Source organism: Eubalaena glacialis, chromosome 1, assembly GCF_028564815.1.
Source record: "Eubalaena glacialis isolate mEubGla1 chromosome 1, mEubGla1.1.hap2.+ XY, whole genome shotgun sequence".
Lineage (NCBI taxonomy): Eukaryota > Metazoa > Chordata > Mammalia > Artiodactyla > Balaenidae > Eubalaena > Eubalaena glacialis.
In genome coordinates, this window is record NC_083716.1 from 6,683,773 (window position 1) to 6,708,312 (window position 24,540).

The following is a 24,540-nucleotide window of genomic DNA, read 5'->3' on the forward strand; positions in this document are numbered from 1 at the left end:
ACATAAAGTCCTTATATAGAGAAACCAGAAAGGCAACAGGTAATGTTGCCACTCCCCCACCTTTAAAGTATTTTTATGGTTTTAATAAGGTTGAAAAATATTCAGGTCCTTATAAAATAAAGATATGTGATGACATACACATTTTAAATGAATGTGTTTTAAACAAAAATGTGTTTAAATTTTGAAATTGCCACATTAACTTTGGGGAGAGGTTTTAAATTACATAATTAATATAGGCTTACATTTTCATCTTGAAATTTCAAACAAACAGAGAAAGCAGGAGTCCCCTTTCATTTCACCACATCTCTAATCCTTGTCCTGTCCCCAGAAGTAAGCTAACCATTTGTTTTGTTTTGTTTTGTTTTAATTTATTTATTTAATTTATTTACTTTTGTCTGTGTTGGATCTTCGTTGCTGCACGTGGGCTTTCTCTAGTTGCGGCGAGTGGGGGCTACTCTTCCTTGCAGTGCGTGGGCTTCGCATTGCGGTGGCTTCTCTTGTTGTGGAACATGGGCTCTAGGCATGCAGGCTTCAGTAGTTGTGGCACGCGGGCTCAGTAGTTGTGGCTCACGGGCTCTAGAGCACAGGCTCAGTAGTTGTGGCGCACAGGCTTAGCTGCTCCGTGGCATGTGGGATCTTCCCGGACCAGGGCTCAAACCCGTGTCGCCTGCATTGGCAGACAGATTCTTAACCACCGTGCCACCAGGGAAGTCCCTAACCATTTGTTTTTATTCTGTGCTTTTACAATCACATGCATGTGCATAACTATTAATACATACAAATTTTGAACATAAACTGTGTTACACAGGACGTATATTCTTGGAGTACATAACTGATCTTGAAGTTCTTGCAGTGTCAGTATGAATAAACTACTGCACTGTATCCCCTAATATGGATGTACCATGTTTTAAAAAACTATCTTACTAATGAGCCTTTGAATTATGTCTAATTTTTGGCTGCCAGACGTGGTGCTACATGAACATGCTTTATCGGGCTCTTTGGGTGCATGTTTAAATGTGCTCTGGAGTCATCTCTGAAAGTTACCTTCTTAGTGCCAAGTTGGCCCATATGCACAGAGTATTAATAAACACCGCCAAACCACCTTCAAAAAAGACTGGACCAATTAAACTTCCATCAACAGTATCTGTGAGTTTCTGTTTCTCTCCCCCCTCAAATTATCTTTTAGATATTTAAGGATATTTAAGGACAAAAAAATGGTATCTTGTTATTTTCTTATTTTGCATTTCTCTGATTATTAGTGAAGTTGGCCATCTTTTCCCACTCAGGGGCCATTTATATTGCCCTTTAAATGAGCAATGTCACCATCATTCTATATCAAAATTTTCTTGTTTCTATTTAAATATTTTTCTTATAGATGAATTTTAGAATAAGCTTGTCAAGTAAATCCACTGGCAATTTGATAGGAATTTCCCTGAATTTAGACATTAATTTATAGGAGAATCGACATCTTTATACCATGGTGTATCTCCGCATTTATTCAAATCTTATTTTATGTTCTTTGGTAAAGCTTTATAACTTTTTTTACATAAGTATGGTATGTTTCTTTTCTGTGTTTAGTCCTGTATATTTTGAAATATGGCTCTTTTGAATGTGTGTGTGTGTGTGTGTGTGTGTGTTTTTAAGTTACACTTTTAGGTTGGTTTTGTCTGATGCATAAAAAAGCTACTGATTTCTGTATGTGAATCTTATATTTATTTGACTACCTGGATAAACTTCTTACAATAAATAAAAAATATTCTAATAAAATTAAAAAGTTTGAATAATTTTTCAGTTGATTCTTTTGGATTTTCTATGTGGATAATTATACCATTTGTGAAAGTGATAATTTTTATCATTGCTAGCATTTATACCTCCGCCTCATCTTATTGCATCAGGTACAATTTGAATATTAGCACAAATAGTACATATCCTCATTTTATGTCTGAATTTAATGGGACTGATTCTAATGTGTCACTCTGATGTCTGACTGTTGTTGTGGGTTTGAGATAGATAACCTTTATCTAATTAAGAATATTCTCTTATATTCATAGTTTCCTGGGTTTTTTTCCCCCTAAGATATATATTTTTAAGTATATGTACATGGGAAATTTTCAAAGAAAATAAAAATAAACAGTGAAAAATAATTTCCCTCACATCCCTGACTTTCAGTCCCCATTTTCTCTCCCAGCACTGGTTCTGTCGCCTTTTTTTTTTAAGTTATTATTTTTTTAAATTGAAGTATAGTTGATTTACAGTGTTGTGTTAGTTTCTGGTGTACAGCAAAGTGATTCAGTCATATGTAAATTTATATGTATATGTATATTCTTTTTCATATTCTTTTCTATTATAGTTTATTACAAGATATTGAATACAGTTCCCTGTGCTATACAGTAGGACCTTGTCATTTAGCTTTTTATATATGGTAGTTTGTATCTGCTAATCGTAAACTCCTAATTTATCCCTCCCTCACTTTGATAACCATAAGTTTGTTTTCCATGTCTGTGAGTATGTTTCTGTTTTGTAAATAAGTTCATTTGTATCATTTTTTTAGATTCCACATATTAGTGATATTATATGGTATTTGTCTTTGTATGACTTACTTAATTTAGTATGATAATCTCTAGGTCCATGTGTGTTGCCGCAAACGACATTATTTCATTCTTTTTTATGTTGAGTAATATTCCATTGTATATATGAACCACATCTTCTTTATCCATTCATCTGCCTGTTGACATTTTTTTATGTGCATCCTTCTCTAGGTAGGCTCTGCATGGATTCTCTATGTCTCTGTCTCTGTCTCTGTCTCTCTCTCTCACACACACACCCTTAACAAACACCAATGGTTCCATGCCACTGTTGCTTTCTGCCACAGCACTACCAACTACACTTTTGAATATGTCATTCCATATCAGTGCTTATAAATCTACTTCTTTTTCAAAAACATGACTGCCTGGTATTTCATTTCATGGATATGTCATAGTCCCTATAATCTTTTGATGGCCATTTAGGCAGTTTCAGCCTCTTCCTACTATAAACAATCTGGAATAAACACATTTATAGGTAAACATTTGTATTCATCTATGAGTATTTCTATATGTTAAACTCATAAAAATAAACTTGTTCAACTAAAGAGCATGTGGATTTTTAATTTTAATTCAAAGTTTCTAAAAGAGGCCATGCTTCAGCTTACAATTTCACTAACAAAACGTGAGATAGATGCGTTACAAGTGTTTTCTGTAGTTTGTTGTTGTTTGTTCCTCTTTGTTGATATATGTACATATACATACATATACATATATATTTTATGTTAATAGACTTTATTTCTTAGAACACTTTTAGGTTTATAAAAAATTGAACAGAAAGCAGACAGTTCTCATATACCCACTCTCCCCCCTATTCCCACCGCCCACAGTTTCTCCTGTTATTAACATCTTGCATTGGTGTGGTGTATACCATATTTTAGCCCAGCATATATTATAATGCAGTAAAATGTATGAGTCTCCTATTTAATGGCTTCTGGAGATCATGCCTTACTTAGGACCTCCTTTTTTTGAGATTATTAAATAATTTGAAGAGTTTTGTTGTAGTTCTTATTGTTCATGTATCAGGTGACATTATAGCAAATGGTATTTTGGCATTTATTGAGATGATTATATAAATTTTCTATATTAATCTGTTAATGTAATAACATATATTAATAGATTTTCTAATGTTGAGCCCTTTTAACATTATTAAGACAAACTCTAGTTGCTTATGATGTAATGTTCTTTTGATAAATTCAGGACTTCATATGCAAATATTTTACTTAGGATTTTAAAATGTATTTTTACTATGCTCTGACACTGCTTATATAAATTGCAAATGTCCATAGAATTTGCCATTGCCATGAAATCTCTTGGACCTGTTGTTTACAGGTGCAGATCTTTTTTTTTTTAATTTATTTTATTTTTGGCTGCGTTGGGTCTTCCTTGCTGCACGCGAGCTTTCTCTAGCTGCAGCGAGCAGGGGCTACTCTTCGTTGTGGTGCACGGGCTTCTCATTGCGCTGGCTTCTCTTGTTGTGGAACACGGGTTCTAGGTGCGTGGGCTTCAGTAGTTGTGGCACGCCGGCTCCATAGTTGTGGCATGCGGTCTCTAGAGTGCAGCCTCAGTAGTTGTGGTGCACAGGCTTAGTTGCTCCGCAGCATGTGGCATCTTCCTGGACCAGGGCTCGAACCCACATCCCCTGCATTGGCAGGCGGATTCTTAACCACTGCACCACCAGGGAAGCCCCAGGTGTGGATCTTTGAAAACATTTTCAATATACTTTATGGAGATTGGTCTGTATGGTATTTCTATTTCTTTTTTCCCTAATTTTGGACATTTTTAGTTTTTGAGGAAGTCATCTGTTGTATATGGATTTTAAAATTTTGGATGTTTTAATATATTCTTTTTAATGCTTTAAAGTTACATCCTGTCCTTTGACATGCTGAATGTTGCTCACATATCTTTGCTCTGTTCACCAAAACTGCATTTTTGTTGCTGTTGTTTGCTTTTGATCTTGATAATTTATGCTTTCATGTTTACTAATTCTGTTATTGGGCTTATTTTGATTTTTTTCTAGCTTCTCAAGGTGAAAGCATAACTCAATTCTTTGCAGACTTTCCTGTTTTCTTGTAAATGCAGGTAAGGCTATTTCTTTCAAATGCCACTGTGTAGCTACATCATGGGCCTCTCATGATTGTTTAAGTAGCTTGTAATTGTTTTCTTTTTTAATCCAAGAATTATTGAGAAGGGTGTTTTCTAATTTATTTTTTCTTGTTATTTTTCATTGCCCATATTTTATTAATTGATTAATTTTTGCATTGTGGTCAGTGATTAAGACCTGTATGATTTCTGCTTACTGAAAAATTTTAAATGTTCTGGTGGCTTAACACATGGTCAATTTTTGTAACTGTTCTACATATATTTGAAAAGAATGTGCAATCTTCCATTTTAAAACCTTTTTTATTTGAAATAATTATAGATTCATAGAAAATTGTAAAAAAAAATAGTATAGAGACATTCTGTGTCTCTTTCACCCACTTTCCCCTGATGATAACATCTGGCATAAGTATAGTAAATGGGTGTATTAATTTTCTATTGCTGCGCAGCAAATTACCATAAACTTAGTGGCTTAAAACAACACCCATTTACTAGTTCCCTGTTCTGTAGGTCAGAAGTCTGGGCACTTGTGGCTGGGTTCTCTGCTCAGTGACACAAGCTAAAACCAAGGGTTGACTGTACTGCACTTTCACCAGTGCTCCAGGGTCCTAATTCAACCTACGTGGTTGTGGGAGAATTCAGTTCCTTGTGGTTGTAGGACTGAGATCCCTGCTCCCTTGCTAGCTATCAGCCAGTGGCCATTCTTAGCTCCTAGAAGTTGCTGCTTTCCTTGCTACATGGCCTCCTCCAGCTCCAAAGCCAGTGATGGAGTTCAAATCCCTCTCACATTTTGTGACCTCTCTCACCAGGAAGAGTCCAGTCCGTTTTTAAGGGATCATATGACTAGATCTGACCCACCCAGGATGATCTCCATATCTTTTTTTGTTTGTTTGCTTATTAACAGTAAACATTTATTTCTCACAATTCTGGAGGTTGGGAAGTCCAAGATCATGGGGGGGCAGGTTCAGTGTTTGGTGAGTGTTTGTGCTCTCTGTAACCTCACATGGCAGAAATGCAAACTCCATGCCTTAAGGTCAATGAACTTGGAGTCTTAATTACGTATGGAAAATCCCTTTTTCTATATAACTTAAGTATAGGAATTATATTGCATTATATTCACAGGTTCTGCCCACACTCACATCCAGGGGATTACACAAAAATGAGGGTCAACAGGGTCATCTTAGAATCCTACCTACCACAAATATCACAGCCAGGAGATTGATGTTGGTACAATCCACAGACCTTATTCAAATTTTACCAGCTTTACATGTGTGTGCACGTGTGTGTGTGTGTGTGTGTGTGTTTATATTTTTATGTGTGTAGCCTCCTTTTCTGGCTACAAAATTATATATAGATTATACTTAGCTTGTTGATTGGCTAATCAAGTCTAACATTTACATGATATATATACTTGGAAACTGGGTGGGATATTTCACTTTTAGGATCCTCGGGTTTTTATTTTTAATTTTATGATTTTGAGGGGGTTTCTTTTAGTTGTAGAAATTTTTCTTCAATTATTTCTTGTTTTCTTGCTTCTATTTTCTCCTTTTTATTCTAGAATGCTTCTTAGATAGATATTGAAATATCTGGATCTCTCTTCCTTGACTCTCCAGTATTCCTTTATATTTTCTATCTGCTTGTCTATTTGCACTGAATTCTGGAAGAGCCTCTAAACTTTGTCTTCCAGTTTACTAATTGGCTCTTCAGTGACCCATTCTGCTATTTAGCCAGTGTACTAAGATTGTCCTATAACCAAACAACAGTTTAATCTTCAAGGTCTCTATTTGGCTCTTATTTATGGATGCAATGTTTACTTCTGTCTGATAACAATTTTACTTATTCTAATATCTTATTTTTCTCCATTTTGTTGCCTCGGGTATTGCTATGTCTGTTTGCCTTTCTAGTGTGGTGCAAACATTTAGTGATTTTTGGTTTTATGTGAACAGCGTATATGTTCTTCTCACACTGTTGGCATGAGGATGGGTGAGAGATAGGACATACTGCCTGGGGTGTGGCCACCAGCTCTGCTTCTGGGAGAGGGTTCCCAGTTCATCTATTGCCCTCTTCCTAGCACACTGCCCTGACCCCCAGCCCAGGTAACCATGCACTCTCAATCCTTTTGCTTTGGCACAGACTCAGATCCGACTCACTGCTTGGTACAGAGAATGTGATGAGGACCAACTCTGACAGATGATCTCTGTAAGTAACCCCACCAAGTGCCCTGGGTGCTGCCTCTTCCCAAATCCGCTACCACCACACTAGTACCCTTGGAGCAGTTACCAAGTCTGGAGCATCCCTGACGTGCACACGTAACTCCTCCCTTCCATCTCATAGAAAATCAAGATCACTTGTCATAAATAGAAAGTAACCTAAAAGTAAATGCAGTGGGGGAAAAAAAAAACTAATCCAAAGTGATTAAATTCCACCCAAACATCATTGCTTCCTCAAGACTTCTTGTCTGAGGCTTGCCCATGGATTTTTGAAAAGGGATGTTAGTAAGTGTTAAGAGGTTTAGACACGCTATCACCAAACCCAGGGCTTTCTCCCCAGCTCAAACATAAGGTTTAGAATGGAATAGAAAAAGAAAAAAATTTCTTAATATGTAAGCCAATATTATTGAATGCTGCATCAGTCAGCCACCTAAAAGTGTCTCATACACTTCAGAAAAGGGTTGGGAATGGATGTCCTCAAAGTTGTCTTCTGACACTGAAAGACTAGGTCTCTGTCCATACCAGTCATGTCCCTCCCCTTGAGGGTGCTCCCTGCTCTCAGTTACATTTCAGGGCACCCCCATCCTTGTGGCATACAGGTGACACATGCAGGGCAGGCTCAGTGGATGTTAATCACAATTTGCTGGGAGTAATTTTTAAACCCTTAAATGTTGGTTTCTTTTCTGTAATATATGATTTCACATCTGGACAATTGAGTGAATAACAATTTTTTACCCTGAAAACTATATAATGTTTAGCAAACCAAATATTTTAGACTCTTTGTGTTGACTTTAAAGTTACAGTGGTGACTTCCCATCTAAGAAGGAGGGTTGGGCTCACCGCGGCCCCACCTCTGGTAGAATTCACTGTTGAAGAACTTCCAATCTTAGGAGAAAAATAGAAATGAGACAGTGGAATCATAGTCAACCCTGTCACAGCCTTTACAAAGTGTTTTTGTATTCACTAAATAAAAATTTTTTAATGACACACTAAAATAAAGAGACTATCCAGTGACACATTATACATCTTAAATCATGTGCATTTCCATTTACTGTTCCTTTTTTGAGGAAAACTGTAGGTGATCCCTGTTGCTCCCAGTTTCAAAGAGATGCTTTGTTTTTGTTTTGTTTTGGTTTAATAGAATGCCAGATTCTATTAACAGGCAGATTTTGTGATACCTGAGCTGCTTCTGATGTCCAGTGCTGCTGCTTGGATCCCTGATCCAGATAGTCAAAATAATTGAAAGCGTGAACATTTTTTTGGGGTTGCACTGTACCTGACTCTCAAGTCCATATCCCCACGCACAGGGTTACATGACGTTAGCTCTGTCTGGGGTAGGTTCTCTGCTAGTCACCGTCTGACTCCCTGACATTCAGGACTGCTGTTCTTCACCAGGTACATTTCTTTCTATTTCCTTTTCTTTTCCCAAGGTCTCCTCACAAACCCTCACTGACTGAACCCCTGCCTTGCCTCATCTTTCTCTGCTCAAATGCCAACAATCTCCAACAAGAGTGACCCCAAATTCAACGTACTGGAGATGAAATTCAAAAAATTACCAAAAAGGTATATAGAACCAAATCTGCAAGTATGTGAAGCAGGGATGTGAGGATGGGGAAGATCAGTCTCTACTCTTTGGGATTAAAGAGTATATTTACTGTCTCTAGAAACACAAATTAGATAATTTGCCTTTAAAACCAGTCTTTTTCCACTTAATTGTTTTCTACGTAAAAAAATAAATGACACTGTCCAATGACCTCACAGGTCTCAGTCCAATGAACCAAGAACAAAAGGATACAGCACTTTAATGAAGGGGTTGGTCTTAGGGGCTCCGGGGTTGATGCCCCAAATACAATAACCCACTTTGCAAAAATAAGTCTTTAATAGCTTGGCAAAATGTCAGAGAATGGACTTGGGGACACGGGGAAGGGGAAGGGTAAGCTGGGACGAAGTGAGAGAGTGGCATGGACATATGTACACTACCAAATGTAAAACAGATAGCTAGTGGGAAGCAGCCACATAGCACAGGGAGATCAGCTCCGTGCTTTGTGACCACCTTGAGGGGTGGGATAGGGAGGGTGGGAGGGAGACACAAGAGGGAGGAGATATGGGGATATATGTTTATGTATAGCTGATTCACTTTGTTATAAAGCAGAAACTAACACACCATTGTAAAGCAATTATACTCCAATAAAGATGTTCAAAAAAAAAAAGGAAGAAACTTGGCAAAATGTCAATGACTTGCCGTCGTTTGTTCTTTGTTTTAGTGTGTTGTTTTGAACAGAGGAATAAACAGCCAGTTAAAGAAACCCCAACTTACTAATCAGTTACATGCAGGTGTTTATAGATTTCTTCTGTTTTAATGAATTAGACTTGGACTTGTGCCATCCTAGAAATGACTTAGACACTAAAAGAATAGCTGATGGCTTAGCAATAACATTTTGGAGTGATGCTGCCTTGTATCCATTCTAGACCCAAACCAGGAAGCTTCAGTTAATTACTGTGCGTGTTGTAGGCATGTGCATAACTATTTTCTTTCTAATTTATACTTGCAAAAATCAGATCTAAAGACCCTTAGACACGATAGTTTAAAGAGCAGAGTGATGATTTCCTGTATGAGACCAACTCTTAAACTCTGTTTTTAGGCAGAGAAGCACACTCTCATTTGGTCTGTTTTGTCTTTTATGACTAATTTTAAAGATTGCTCTGTGCCCTCTCTTTGTTTTGCATATTTTGTGGCTGTCTTTGGCCACGGCCATCTCTGTTCTGATGGCTCCACACTTGAGTCAGATGTGGTGGCTGTGTTTCCCCTTCCACGGCTGATACGACAACCCTTGTGTGAACAATTTCCTCTTTGCAGGTTAGTGGTCAATTGTAACTCCGGTCAAAGCTCAGGACACATCACTGCTGGCCCATGGGTCAAGGGGAACAGACATTTCACTCAATTCAACATTTTTTTTTTTTACCTACAGAATTAGTACCATATTGAGGCCTCTGAGGGGGGAGATAGGTGTGGGGGAGGAAGAGTTTGAAATGATAAGCTAAGTATAGGTTTCCCATATGTTCCGCTGAGTTCAGGGAAGAATCCATGCTGTTATGGTAACACCCTAAGAACCATAAAACAAGCAAGAAGAATAAATTTCCTCATCTGAGCTCTTTGCTGCCGCCCACAATCCTTGGTCCTAGCGTGGTGTCTTGAGGCAGCGATGGGGGAAGACCCCCTTCAGCTCGGCTCTGGGCTTTGGGATTTGACAGCACTGCTCAATCCTTGCTTTTCTCTGGGTGAAACGAGGCTGGCACTTCCCAAACACACAGGGTACTTTTTGTGGGAATCCTGGTGCTGCGTTGCGGACTCGGAAGGGCTGTGTAAGTGTGAAATGCTGTACATTGCCTTTATAAGTACCTATCAAAACAAATGAAAACATCTCATTTAACACACAGTATTTAAGTAAACACATTACGGCTACACCAAAATAATCCTCCCAAATATTAAACAACAAATCAACCCCCTGTCAGAGCCTGACTCACTGAATAAATGGAATGAATAAAATTGTAACTCATGCGTTTGACTACGGCTCTATGAAATTGTTGAATTTGTTAGGTGTAGCGTGTGATTTCTGCACACAGTTACCAAAATAACTTCAAATGCTTTATTCTCTCTCCCAATCGAAATCAAACAGATCTGCAAGTTCCCAAATCGGGTAATACAGGCACAGGAGCGCAAATCACATTTTCTTCTCTTCTACCCCTCCTCCTGCCCAAATAGGAGCTAGCACCAGAATGTTCAGATGCAAGGACCATTATTTCTACTCTACCTGATCACCGGTCGGGCTGCATCGTTTGTAGTGGGCAATCCTAGTTCCCAGAAGAAAGAACAACTCCGCCCGTTACCCATGTGCCATCCAGTTGTTCACAGGGTTATAAGTGACCCTAGCAGAACACAGCCTCCTCTGCCCGAGAACACATTGCTATCTATTCCTTAGGCCTGAAAGAGAAACACTGAACCTGTCTTAAATATTCTCCCGCTGTTTATAACCTTCGTCTAAGCTTCTGTGACTGTTACCAGCCGTGAGTGGTATATCCAATCCTTCGCCAACAAATGTCATTGCGGTTCCAAAAGAGGATGGGAAAGTCTCAACATAATCCCACGGGAGAAATCTTATTGTTCCTCCAAAGCATATTTTGTATCGAAACCAATGCCTAATATCTGTGACATTCTAGAGCTTTAAAGGGCGGATTTGGCTCTGCCGGTACACAGCCGTCTGAGCCTCCAGCGTCTTCAGTCAATCAGAATAGTTCTGGTTAAAGCAGATATGTTGGCCAACAGAATCAGGGCTGATTTCCAGCTCATTCCTAATATGGCCCTGCCCCAAACCCTCTCTCAATTGCCCCACTCCTTTTGGGCCACGTTCTCATGGGTACCAACGTGAATACACGTTAAGACATGCCCGAACACCCCATGTATTTACTTATCATTCGGTGACTATTTTTCAAGCCCCTGCTTTGGCCATTGGACTACGAGGGTGAGCAGCCACAGACGCGTGCTTGCTCAAAATGTGTGCAATCTAGACTGTCTGTCAGAGGACAAAACGCTGCAACCCCCCTTGCGATAGCCAAGATTTCAAGCCAAGAATGCCAATTAAATGTCGATCAGGTGATAACGCTTTGAAAGGTCATAATTATAATTTTATTAAGCTGTGATCAGGGAGATAAGATAAATGTCATAGAAATGTGTCTAATATTGGTTACATATTACATTACAGAACAATTAGGAATTTGTGTGTCTTGTGTACATTAAAATTTGGATATGTTTAAGGGCAAAAGCCGAGTCTATTTTTTTTTTTTTAATCTGCTGGATGAGGAATTGATTTTAATTCTTTCTCTGCTAATTAAAGGAGAATTAGAGGGACTCCCTTGGTGGTGCAGTGGTTAAGACTCTGTGCTCCCAATGCAGGGGGCCTGGGTTCGATCCCTGGTCAGGGAACTAGATCCCACATGCATGCTGCAACTAAGAGCTCGCATGCCACAACTACGGAGCCCGTGGCTGCAACTAAGGAGACCAAGTGCCGCAACCAAAGAGCCCATGAGCCACAACTAAGACCTAGTGCAACCAAATAAATAAAATAATATTAATAAAAATTTTTAAAAAGGAGAATTAGAAAAACAAACTACTAAAGCACTAAATACATTTTGATTACTTATGGATATAAGCAGTTATTTGGGTTTCATTCCTTTGCTTACTGAAAGCATAAGGATAGGTGAAATTAAGAGTTAATAGTGTAATAGTGAGGGTTTATTTGGCAGATGGAATGAGGTCTGCTGTTTTCCCTCCTTGTAGTTCCGAATGTGAAGTTACAGGGTTTGCTCTTGGGTAAAGTCACGCAGCATTTAGCCGCTGTTCAAATAAATCGAGCTATTCAGGAATGGAAAAAGGCTCCAGCTGGGGGAGAAGGTGATGAGCGTGGTTGCAGCTGGGTTCCGTTTAAGGTGCCTGGGGGAGCCAGGGAGAGCCCTCCAGCAGACAGCTGGGCAGGGAGGGTCAGCTCAGGATGGGGACCGGATATGAGGAAGGAGGTGGGATGATAGCTTGATGGAGGAAGGTTCAGCAGAAGGATTTTTTTTTGGCTTAAAACAACACGAATTTATTATCTTACAGTTTTGGAGGTCAGAGTCCAAAATGGGTCTCAATGGGCAAAAATCAAGGTAGAGGCAGGGCTGTACTCCTTTCTGGAGGCCCTAGGGGAGAACCCATTTCCTTTCCCTTTCCAGCTTCCAGAACCTTGGTTTGTGGCCTCTTCCTCCTACCTCAAGGCCAGCAGTGTTGGTCTGAGTCCTTCCCACACGACCATCTCTCTGGTTCTGTATTCAGATTCCCCCTCCAACCCCCCTATTTTTCTTTTTTAGGATTTTTTTAAACATAGTAAAGAGTGGTGCTTACAGACCAAGGCAAAGGAGAGAATGGAAGTGGACACACTAGGCTGCCTAAGGATGAAGGAGGAGTAGGTGAGGCTGGTGCATATTGGGTGGGATGTGCTCCTGGAAGGGGAACCCGCTTCTGGGTGAGGGGCACATGGCATGAGTGGGCGGGGGGAGGAGATGAGAGAAACCTTCAGGGGAAGAGGGAGGACTTGAGTCTCTCTGGAGTGACCGCTTCCTCATATGGAGGTGGAGGGTGGGTCTTCATCTGAGAAGAAGGTGCCTCAGGTGGGACCTTGGAGAAGGTGGGCAGGGCCACCAGCTGGAGGAGGCCCCGGAGCTGGGAGGTGGTCTGGATTTAGAGAGGGTCCGTGATCCTGCTTTGGGGTTTCCTAACAGGGTTCAGCAGATCTGGAGTGAGACGGGAGAAAATGATGGGAGGGGATTGAAAATCATTCCTGCAGGCAAAAGTGAGGAGCTGGAGCCACGAGAAGGCCGGGGGCAAGCTTCCTGAGGCTGGCTGCCCAGTTAGTCTCCTGGGGAGGCTTCGGCAGTGCCAGGGCTGGGGTCCCACCCAGATCAGTTAAGTCAGGTGTCTGGGGTGGGAGCCAGCTTTGGTATACTTTAAAAGCTCCCCAGGTGATTCCAGGGCCAGTCAGAGCTGAGAACTGCTGGTGGGACACAAGGAAATGCACAGTCAACACACCAGAACTTTTGGAGAAGCTAGAAGGGGACTGAGGATGCCATGGAAGATGGGAGGAAATGAGAGGAGCTCACCTGAGCACGCACAGGAGTGAGTGGTGGGCATGTGTACACATGCATGTGTGTGCACACAAGCAGTGGTACGATGGTGGCTCAGCACGTGGAGGAGATTTATAGAACTGGAGCACAGGATTGAGAAAAGTGTATTTGTGAGTGTATTTGGATCTTTTACAAAGATATCAAGACTGAATCTCATTTGACTATTCATTTAACAAATCACCTTTATAAAATATTTGAGCAAACATGAGGAGTAAATATTTGAGTGTCCTAGAAGTTCAGGCTGCCCATCACTAAGGAGAGAGATTTAAAGAGTCCTGGAAACTGGGGTCCAGTCTGCGCTGCAAAGGAACTCCCAGCTCCGAAACTCATTCATGACTCAGAGAAGGAGCGTTGGCTGGTGTGCAAGGAAAACAGGAGGAAATGTGAGAAAGTAGGCGGGGTGCTGGGGCATGAGATGACACCAGGACATGACGAGGTTCTCAGGCCTGGATGATGGCAGCATTTGGGGACAGAAGAAGACCATGCACTTCCCCCTCTCTGCTGTACCCCCAGACCCCAAGACACCACACCTGCCCAGCATACAGGCATTATTGAAAGGGACTACCAAAAGAGCATCCAGAATGTCTTTGCAGTGGACAGTTATGAAGGCTGGTCTTTGCTTACTGGATTAGCACAGCTTTGGTACACAGCTCGGTTATTTATTATATTGGTGGAATCTGGCAAGTTACTCCCAAGTATGGTTTTCACATTCTTATATTGGGGCTACTTATAAAACTCACCTCCTAGGATTAAGGATTACGTGAGAGGATGCATGCAAAGTGTTTTTCACTGTGTCGGGTGAAAGGGTGAGAGTTCTGCGGGTAGGCACTCTGGCTACCTGGAAGGTTCCAATGGCCAGTCGGTGAGGCTGGCAGGGTGACCCCTCTGGGTCCCTTCTCCTGGATGCATGGAGCGGGGCAGTGCCCACTTGTTATCAAGACTCTTTGCCATTAAATCTTCACAAAATCGGGTCCCTAGTTAAATTCTCTTGCACCAAGAGTGGATTGCATTAGTTCCTAGAGAACTGAGGAACACTGGGTGGGTGTTGGGTCTTATGTGGTCTTGACCCCTCATCCTGCCTTGCTAAGGGAAGACCTGGCCATTCCACCCTGACCCCCAGCTGGAGGTAATGTTTCTCTTTTCTCCTCTGAGCTCCCTCACAGCCCTGAGCCCACTGCTTTGTTAAGTATCTGCTTCATTTTCCTCCTAGGCTGCAGGGCCTTAGGGACAGGCTCACATCCATCCCTTTCACCTTTACCTTGTCACAGCACTTAGTTCTCTGTCTGACCTTCACCAACGATTTATTGCACTAATGAACGAGGGAGTGTTTCAAAACACCAACCACTAAAACAAGTATATGCAGATATGGGCATTTTTTTAACCTTCTTAATTTTAACAAAATGGACATTTTCCATTCTAGCAGTGGCAATGATCATTTTGCTTTACCAAGCTGCCGCAGGTAAAGTAAAGATGGGTCTACAAAGATGACAACGTTTTACTGAGGTCATGTTGGTGGAAAAGAACTCTCCAATTTTTCTCCTCTGAAAATAGATTCCCTTTAGTTATTTATTTAATAGCTGTGATCACAGGTAGAGAAGATAACAATTTTTGCTCTGGACTAAATATATATGAAGAGATACATTTCACGAGAAGAAGTGCCCAAAGCAAAAACCGCTTTCCCCCCAGAACTCTGGTTAAGATGAACAACCCCAGTGGGCTCTAAGAGGAACGTGTCATAACAACGTAGTCTCTCAGGGATGTCACAAAAACGTGCGGAGGTCAGACCACCTCCTCCATTTAGCATGAAAGAGACACACCAGAAAGCTGGGAACTGCCTTCCTGGGCTCTGCAGAATGAATCACTCCATCTATATTTTAAGTCCCTAAGCACTCAAGTGTACACAAGATTAATCAGATTCAGAACGTGGCTTTTAAAAAATCACATATGCAACAAACTCCCTTTACCCTTTCCCTTAAATGACTACAAAAATCAGTTCATTGTTCTTAAACATTCGGACAACAACAACAACAACAACAAAAAAACCCACGTAGGTAATTTTTTTAAACCAAAGAAACTAAAGGTACCTAATGCCCAAGGAGCAAACTGGAAACTTGAAAGCAGCTGGGCAACTACTAATGGCCCCATAAAGCACTGCCCTGCCTCTGCCTGATGCCTAATTACTCATCGGCATGGCCTTTGTTCAGCCAGTGCCTGCTTTTACAATGCAGTCAAGCAAGGTAGAACTGTGTCCATTTATGGGAAAGTCAAAGACCAATAAATTAAAAGTTTAATTTCCTGATTCCCTGAAGTCGATGGGGCTTAGAAAATACTCACCAATTCTTGCAATGACAGTCTGTTAAAAAAAACCGTGTGAGCAGCACCTCGTATCAAATTTCATTGCTCGTAAAGGAGAATCAGATTATGTTAAGTGAAAAAAAAGCAGGGTACAACGTCCCGTGTGTTTACAACTACAAAACTATCTGCTTAGGGCAAAGGACTGGAAATGTCCAATTGCTATGAGACGTTCGTGATGGGGGCAGGATTCGGGGAGACTGTTTTCCCTGTTTTCTAAATTTTCTGCTGCTATTTTCGTTTCACAACAGCAACAAAAAATTAGACATCGATCTGTAAAACAATTAGTTAATTGTTTAGCAGATCTAATTCCTCAGAACAAAGAGCATCACATGAGGCTTCCAACGTTAAGCGAATCAACCAAAAACCAAGAAATTCAATTAAGTATCGGAGGACTGAGCGTCTTAGCTTTCATCTGGAGGACAGTTGATTTTTACAGATGTCCAAAGTAACTCCATTAATAAAAAATAATCCCTCGTCAGGTCTTTCCACTTATTGAATTCTATCAGGTACTTAATAATATTTAGGAAACTTTTTCTCCCTCAGTTTGATATGGAAAGATGAGGCAATGAACCGGGTGTATCATTCCTCTCTCTCGTCATTTCCCGTTGTTCAGAAAACGGCTTGGGAGAGACTAGCTGGATTGCTCACATGGACTGCTTACAGGGAGCAGACCCTGCATGAAAGTGGACAGAACACGCACTGACTTATTGCAGCCCACACTGTCAGGCTGAGCAGGTCAGTGCCAGCTTTCCATGCAGGGACTGTGTCCAAGGGGCTCACTGCTGGGCTGCTGCTGTGTCAGCTGACATGGAAGAGCTGGAGGCGAGACATTTGCTGGACTGGCTCTCTTGCCTCCTCCTTTCTGCGTTTCCCCATCACCTTCACTGGCTTCCCTTTTTTCCAACCATTTCTCAAAGGGTGGTCCTTCGAGTTGCGCTCTTCGCCCTCTCCTTCCCCTCCCTCCTCTCACTTGCATGCATTTTGTTGGTCAATTACTTAGGTAGACAACCATTTATTCAGCAAAACTGGCTGCACCCTCTCCAGGTGCACAGGAGCTTCAAGAAAAAGGAGAGTGGCTTCCCTCTGGGAGGGCACATTCCCGTGGGGAGGAGACATGCAGACCAGCAGAAATGACTTAACTTTAACCAGATACATGCCCCAAGGCAGGGCCTGGCTTGGGCTGGCCCCTTACATGTCCCAGAAGCACGTACGTCCGCAAGTCCAAATGTTAGCTCAAGCTCCCCTCCCCCTGGTACCGCACATTTTGGTTAAAGACGCCACCATCTTTCTAGTCACCAAAGCCCAAACCTAGATGCCTCCCTCCCTTCTCTCACCCCCAGCATCCTGTCTTTCTGCCTTTGGAACGTCTCTTTAATAATTTCCTTCTTTCCATTCCCACCACAACTGGGGCCCAGCCCTCCCTCACTTGCCATCATCTTTTGTCATACGCTCTCGTTCCTCCATGGCCACCAGGCTCCGAGTAATTACTCTAAAACACGCCTAACTGCGTGGTGCCCTTGCTTGCGAAACACTGAAGGCTCCGGGCAGTGAATCAAGTTCATTTCCCTGCCGTGGTCCTCAGCCACTAGCGTCAACCTCCACGCGCAGCCTCTAACCACACACTTCCTGCGCCACCTCTGGGCCTTGAGTGCCTGTCATTTCCCAAGCACATGGCACTCATTGACACCACTGAGCCGTGGCTCATGCTGTTCTCTCTACCTAGACTGCTTCCCCCACATCCTATGAGAAGGAGCAATCCTGGGAGAAATCCTGTTCGTCTGTTGTTCGGGTCGCAAGTCCAGTGCCATCTTCTCAGGATCCTCTCACTCCCCAGTCCTGCCCCTAGGGTGTCTCCTTTCTGAGAAAAACACAGAAAGTGTTCGCCATCGGGAGTGAGATCTCCAAGAGATCTTCTAGCTACACCAAGAGAGCTTCTAGCTACAGAATCGTCCCCGGCAAAGCTTGTGGGTAGGGATCACAATACCAGGCTTTGGTATTTCTGAGTACTAGGCAATTTTTTAAGATTAAAAAATACTCATATTTTTAAAAATAAAAAAATCTGAATTAAGATTCAAGATATACTCAGATAATTATAGGCAGCAGTAAATTTGCAGATTAAATGAGGTTGCACTCATTGAGAAAGCATTCTGACCACACCTTTCCCGCCTAAAAAAATCCTTTCAGGGTATCTGATTGTTGCTCCAATGTCTGTTTCCAGGGTTACTAATGAAATTGAGGTGTGTGTGTTTTAATGTGTATTAGTAATTCGTATTTCTCCCAGAGTCCTTGATGAAATCCTCTTAAAGTGCAGGTGGAGGTGGGAGTAGGGAATGGGGGCAGGGGCCGTGTGGGGGGACACTTCTCAGAAGAGGAGAGTAGAGAGAAGTCCCCATTCCCTCCCTTCCTGGAGCCTGACCACCTCCCACCCATCTGTGCTAGAGCCCCTCCCCTGCCCTCCCTTTTTTCCTTCAAGAACAACATCCTATACAATTTCACTTCTTCTCTGGGATGATTTACTCTAATTGGGACTTCTCCCTTGGTCCTTCTTCTAGAGACACTTGATCAGGAAGGATAGGGGCCTTCAATCCTAAATGCTGACCCACAGTTGGCTGGAGAGCATGTTAGGACTAGGGGCAGAAGATGATGACAGTCATACCTCACATAAAAATAAAATACAACGTAGGTTCATTATTGAAATGTTTGCAGTCAGTCTTCAAGACGGTCCCCAAAGATGCATGCCTCACTGTATTCATGCCCTGTGTAGTCCCCTCCCAGATTGAATCGGGGCTGGCTTCTTGTGACCAACAGAAATGGTGGAGGTGATCATACTGACTTCTGAGGCTAGATCATAAAAATGGATAGAGCTTCTGCCTGGCATTCTCTCTCTCTGTCTCTTAGGACACTCACTAGGCTCTGAAGAAGCCCAAACCGGCCCTCATGAAGAGCCCTGTGCTGATGAAACTGAGGCCCCCAGCCTACAGCCAGCCTCCACCACCAGATCCGAGTAGGGAAGCCTTCAGATGTTTCCAGCCCTCAGTTTTTAAGTCTCCACACAAGACCCCAGAGAAACCATCCCCTTCCTGAATTCCTGACTCACCGAATGGTTGTTCTGCACCATTATGTTTTGGGGTAATTTTTTATGCAGCCTCAGCAGCTGGACCAAGATAGTGAAAAGCCAGTAATTAGATTTTTCCCCAATATTGTGATCACCAAATGTGAGCATGCCTCACAGGCTCTAAGGTCGAGCAGAGATGTCTGATAAATGCCTGTTGGAAAGAATAACTATTCACGGACGAGGCTCTGTAGTTAGATGTACAGACAGACAGCTACGTAGGATATTGGTTAAGATACCCGTGTTCAAAGTCTTAAAAATGCATGGTAGGCGACCATACAGATGAATACCACAAGAGGGCAGGTGTACATATGGAAATAGGGCTTTCATGGACTTAACCCTAGTCTCTCATGTTGACTTTTTTTTTTTTTTTTACATTTCACTGATGATTTCGTTAGATATTGATCACTGCCTACAGATGGGCTTCATTTTGAAGAAGTGAATCTACATTTCAAAACGCAACCATCTAGGAAAGACTTCAGTAGGAAAGGTTCCCTAACAGTTAATTTAACAAAGCCGTATTTGTATTTCTTATAAAACATATTTTTGTAATGAAAACACCTACAATTTCATTACTAAGAAAAATTGAGCTGCTATTTTTAAATGTCAGTGGGGTAAACATTTCCTGACTTTATATCACTGCATGAATGCAGATGTGCTATTTACTCAATCTCATTTATTTCATAATGGGATTAAATAATGCTTCATTATTTCATAATGAACAAAGTAATATGTGATTTTGAAAAAAGAAGCAATTACACTTATTTTTCTTTCACCTCAGAGCCCCCCTCCCTCAATGCATTCTGGCATTAAAATGAACTAATTTGTTGGGTAATTTGAAGTCGCCTCAATTTCTCCAGAAAGATGAAGAAATAGGCTTCTCAGACCCTGGGGTTTTACTGATTACAAATTGTTTTACTCAAAATGTTTCTTGTAAACTCCAGACAGCCTCGCTCATGGAGTGCTTCTTATACATTACGCATTCAGTACTTTTTTGTGGCTGGTCAGTGCACAGTTTAATTGCACTTATGGTACCAACAGCGCTGAAACGCTGAAGGCTTTAATGGGTCGCTCACTTGCAATTTGCCCCTCACCAACCCAGAGCTGCCGAGTGGAGGCCTTAGAGCTTAGTGGTAGAGTGTTGGGGTTAGGAGTCCTGTGACCTTGGACAACTCAGTAGCTACTCTGAATCTGTCTCATCTGTAAAATGGAGCTCTTACTTCTGTTTTTCTCAAGAGGATGTTGTGAGGATGGCATGAGATATGGATGTAAAGCACTTGACCTTGTGCCTGGCATATAGCAGGCTGTTCTACCTCCCCCCACCCCAGCTATGCCTCTCCTGTGACCACACACCACCTGTGGGGCATCTACTACATTACCTGGGACATAGCAGCACTTGGCAGACAGTTAGCTATGATTACTGCCCTGCTTTTTGTTCTATAAACATCTTTAAAAATGATTTCGAAAGCGAAGATGCTAAACAAGTGTTGCATCTCCATTACTAGCTGTGTACAAATGCATGCCCTCTCTACAGTCTTCTAGAAGATTCCTCCAGAACGGATGTTCCTTTCCATGCTTCCATGCTGCATCTGAAGATACAACTATTACCACTGGAAAAACTCCCAGATCAATGAAGGCTTGAGTCCCATTTTCCTGGTCGGTGATGGTGGAGACGGACACACTGATCTATTACAAAAGGCAGCGACTTCCAAAGCAGCCCATCTGCTGGTTTCCCCTCTGAAGGTTTGCTGCAAAGGGATTCTAGGAAGATTTCACACAACTGCCACAAACCCACATCAGAGGCCACAATAACAAATTAGCTGTAGAGGGACATTAGCTGTGTTTCCATGTCCGAGGTGCTGAGGTGGGAATCATTTACGACAGAACATGCACTGTTTGCATTAAGCAGACCTGGCTTACGCAGTGACTCCAAATGGAGTTCTTTAAAGCTATGCTCCCTTCCAGGCCAGCACACAAAGTCAGATGTTTTTATACAGGAAAATTCTACAACAGCTGCATTTTTTCCCCTTCAACATGCCAAATGTTTCTTATCATTTCATGGTCCCAAATATATTTTACTATGAGGTGCTTTTTTTTTTAAAGCACCAGTAACTTGCATAACCTTTAACCTGTGAGTGTAAACATGCTAAATTTGGACAGGCAGTAAATTGTGACTCTAGTCTTAAAGCCACTTGGGTTAGCCTGGACAAATCTCTTAACCTCTCAGCTGGAGAATCTTTGAAGAGACTTTTGTGGCTTTAACATTCCCGGAGTCACACTGGGCACTTCCCAAATCTCACGGTGGGCGGGGTTGGTGCCCTCCTCTGGGCTCCAGGGTGCCCTGGGCTCACTTCTGTTGGGCGTTGCTCCTCTGATCCTGAGGCTCTCCTCACTGGTTAGTCTCACACTCCACGGTGTGTTCCTCGATTACAGGGACTGTGTCTGACCACTGTAGCATCTGTCATAGTTCAGGCAGCTGTAACAAGATACCATAGACTGGTATGTCTGAAACAGCAAACATTTATTTATTTATTTATTTATTTATTTTTAAATCGGGACTCTTTTTTTTTTTAAGATAGATTTTATTCATTTTATTTTATTTATTTAGTTTTGGCTGCGTTGGGTCTTTGTTGCTGCGCGCGGGCTTTCTCTAGTTGCAGCGAGTGGGGGCTACCCTTCGTTGCGGTGCGCGGGCTTCTCATTGCAGTGGTTTCTCATTGCAGAGCATGGGTTCTAGGTGCACGGGCTTCAGTAGCTGTGGCACGTGGGCTCAGTAGTTGTGGCTCGCGGGCTCTAGAGCACAGGCTCAGTAGTTGTGGCACACTGGCTTAGATGCTCCGCGGCATGTGGGATCTTCCCAGACCACGGATTGAACCTGTGTCCCCTGCATTGGCAGGCAGATTCTTAACCACTGCACCATCAGGGAAGCCCAGCAAACATTTATTACTCATTGTTCTGGAGGCTGGGAAGCCAGCACGGTTGGGTTCTAGGGAAAGCTCTCTTCCTGGTTTGCAGACAGCTGTCTTCTTGTTGTAACCTCACATGGCAGAGAGAGAGAGAGAGAGAGGAAGAGAGAGCGAGCACTCTGGTCTCTTACTCTTCTTATAAGGGCACCAACCACATCATGGGGGCTCCACCCTCATGACCTCCCAAGGGCCTCACCTTCAAATACCATCACACTGGTGGTTAAGATTTCAGCACATGAATTCTGGGGGGACACAAACATGCAGTCCACAACAGTATCCCAAGAGCCTCACACAGACCTGGACCATTTCCCAAGATCACAACATGAATGGTGCCCCCTGGAGTTGTACGATATGGTGGCCCATCTTATTAGCACTCAAATACTTGTTGAATAAGACATTTAATAAATTATAACATATTTCTGATTCAAAACTTTTTTTAATATTTTTATTCCAGTTAAGTTTGGTGTTGTTTTATAATAATGTAAAATGCAATGCTTAAATAGAAAATGACATTTTAAATTAAAGTCATGCTTTCAAAGAACTTAAGTTAATAGATTTTTTTTTTTCCTGAATGACTCTAAGCATGACTTAAATATTCTAACAGGCCAATGGTTTATTGATCAGAAAACTTAGGTATTAAATTACTGGCTGAATACTGCCCTAGGAATCCCATTGTCTTTAGATTATAGGGTGATTAATTTGATAAATATCCAAGATATATTTTCATCTTTTTAACATCTAAAAGCATAATCTGATGTTCATTGTTCTTCTATGCAGAGATGTTCTAAAGAAGGGTCTGACCCCCCAATTAAGCAATCGAAATTTTTTCCAAGTGTCAATATGCCCCAAATTCAGATTAGTGACAACATCTCACTTACGTGTATTTTTTTAACCTTGTTCTCTCAAGATTCTTCCCCTACTGGAGACACAAAATTCAACAAATCCTGTTGACTCTGGAAAGTAACAAAGACGGATTTAAGTTAATCCAGTGCTTGAAGTGGGACCCGGGGCAGCTTGCCAAGATCATGTTATTCTTTTGTTTGGAATCCTACCACCCACCACCCACTGCCAGGAAGCTCCGTTTTCCCTTCTTACTCTCCTCTCTTCTTTCTTCCCATCTAGCTGCACGGGGTCCCAACCACCTGTGCCAAGTGGGAAAGGAGACCCCTGGGAGGTCACACAAGGGGAAGGGGGAGGCCCCTGGGCTCCGCAGACTCTGCCATCCTGGGGTAAGCCCGTGGAGACCTCAGGGCGGCTCAGTCTGTACGCAGATATATCAGTGCCAGGGTCTGACTGTAAGTGTTGGTATTGGGTTTAGTGATCTCACTGATGCTGCCTTGCAGCTCCTGGCTCAGCCGTATAGCTCATCCCCTGGGAAATCTCCGCTCTCTGGTCACCGTCCTTTTCCCCACTTCATGGCCTCTCCTAGCGTGGCCTTCAGAGCCAGGGAGAATTCTCCATTTTGGCATCAGCCTTCTGCTGTAGCCTGTGAGCTCTCAGAGGGAGGGAAAGTTCGCTTTCTTCTTCAGAACTTTAATCTTGGTGCAGAGCAGGCCCTTCACTGGCTGGAAAAGTGAATGAATGAATGAGCAGAAACCAAACGAGAGAGTGTGCACGGAAGTGCTTTGTAAACAGCAAAGCACTAGGCGAAGCACATGAACATCAGTGACTATTCTCTTTACATCCGCCACTGCCAGGGCCTTGCCCAGGGCAGAGCAGGAGCTCAGCACCACCTTTGGAAATGAAGTCTGGAAGGCTGAAGGGAGCCCACGGCGGCAGGCTGGGCCCCAGGAAGCAGAGACTCCGGTGCCGTTCAGTGTGCAGATGTTTGCTCGGGAGAGCTTGTGGCACCAGACCTCTGGGAGGGAGGAGCAGGAAGTGGGACTGGCAGAGGGAGAAGCTGGGCTGTGACGCTAACGGCCCGATGACAGCCTTGGCTGTCCCCATGGGGAGACCTGAGCTAGGATGGCCCTTCAGAGTTGTTCTGACTTGGGTCAAGATGGCCTGGCCTTTATCCCCTGCACTGATCAGACATCGGATGTGGGTCGCCCAGGAAGGGGCATGACCTTGGGCCAGGCAGCCCTTCAATCCCCAAAGGTGTGTGCGGCGGGGGGTATGTCTGGCAGCACTACAGAGTCTACTACACCTGCTCTTATGGAATCCATGACCCGAGGGAGCATACTTGGAGCTGGGGAACCTGGGCTTGGTGAATCCTTCAGCCACAGTGGAGGCAGCCTTGAGCTTGAAAAACACAGCCTGGTGTATACATGGCGGGGGGTGGGTCTTTGCTGCTAAAGTGGCTCCGTACTAGGCCAGGTGCTGGGACCCTCAATAGTCCAAGACTGGGCCTCTGGGGTGCTGGAACGTTCTGTCTCTCGCTCTGAGTGTGGGGTTACATCAAGTGGTACACTTATGACATTGACTTTCCTGTATACGTTATGTAAACTACATCTCGGTAATGCTCTTCAAATTATTTTAAAAGTTTGCAAGAAATGTGTCAT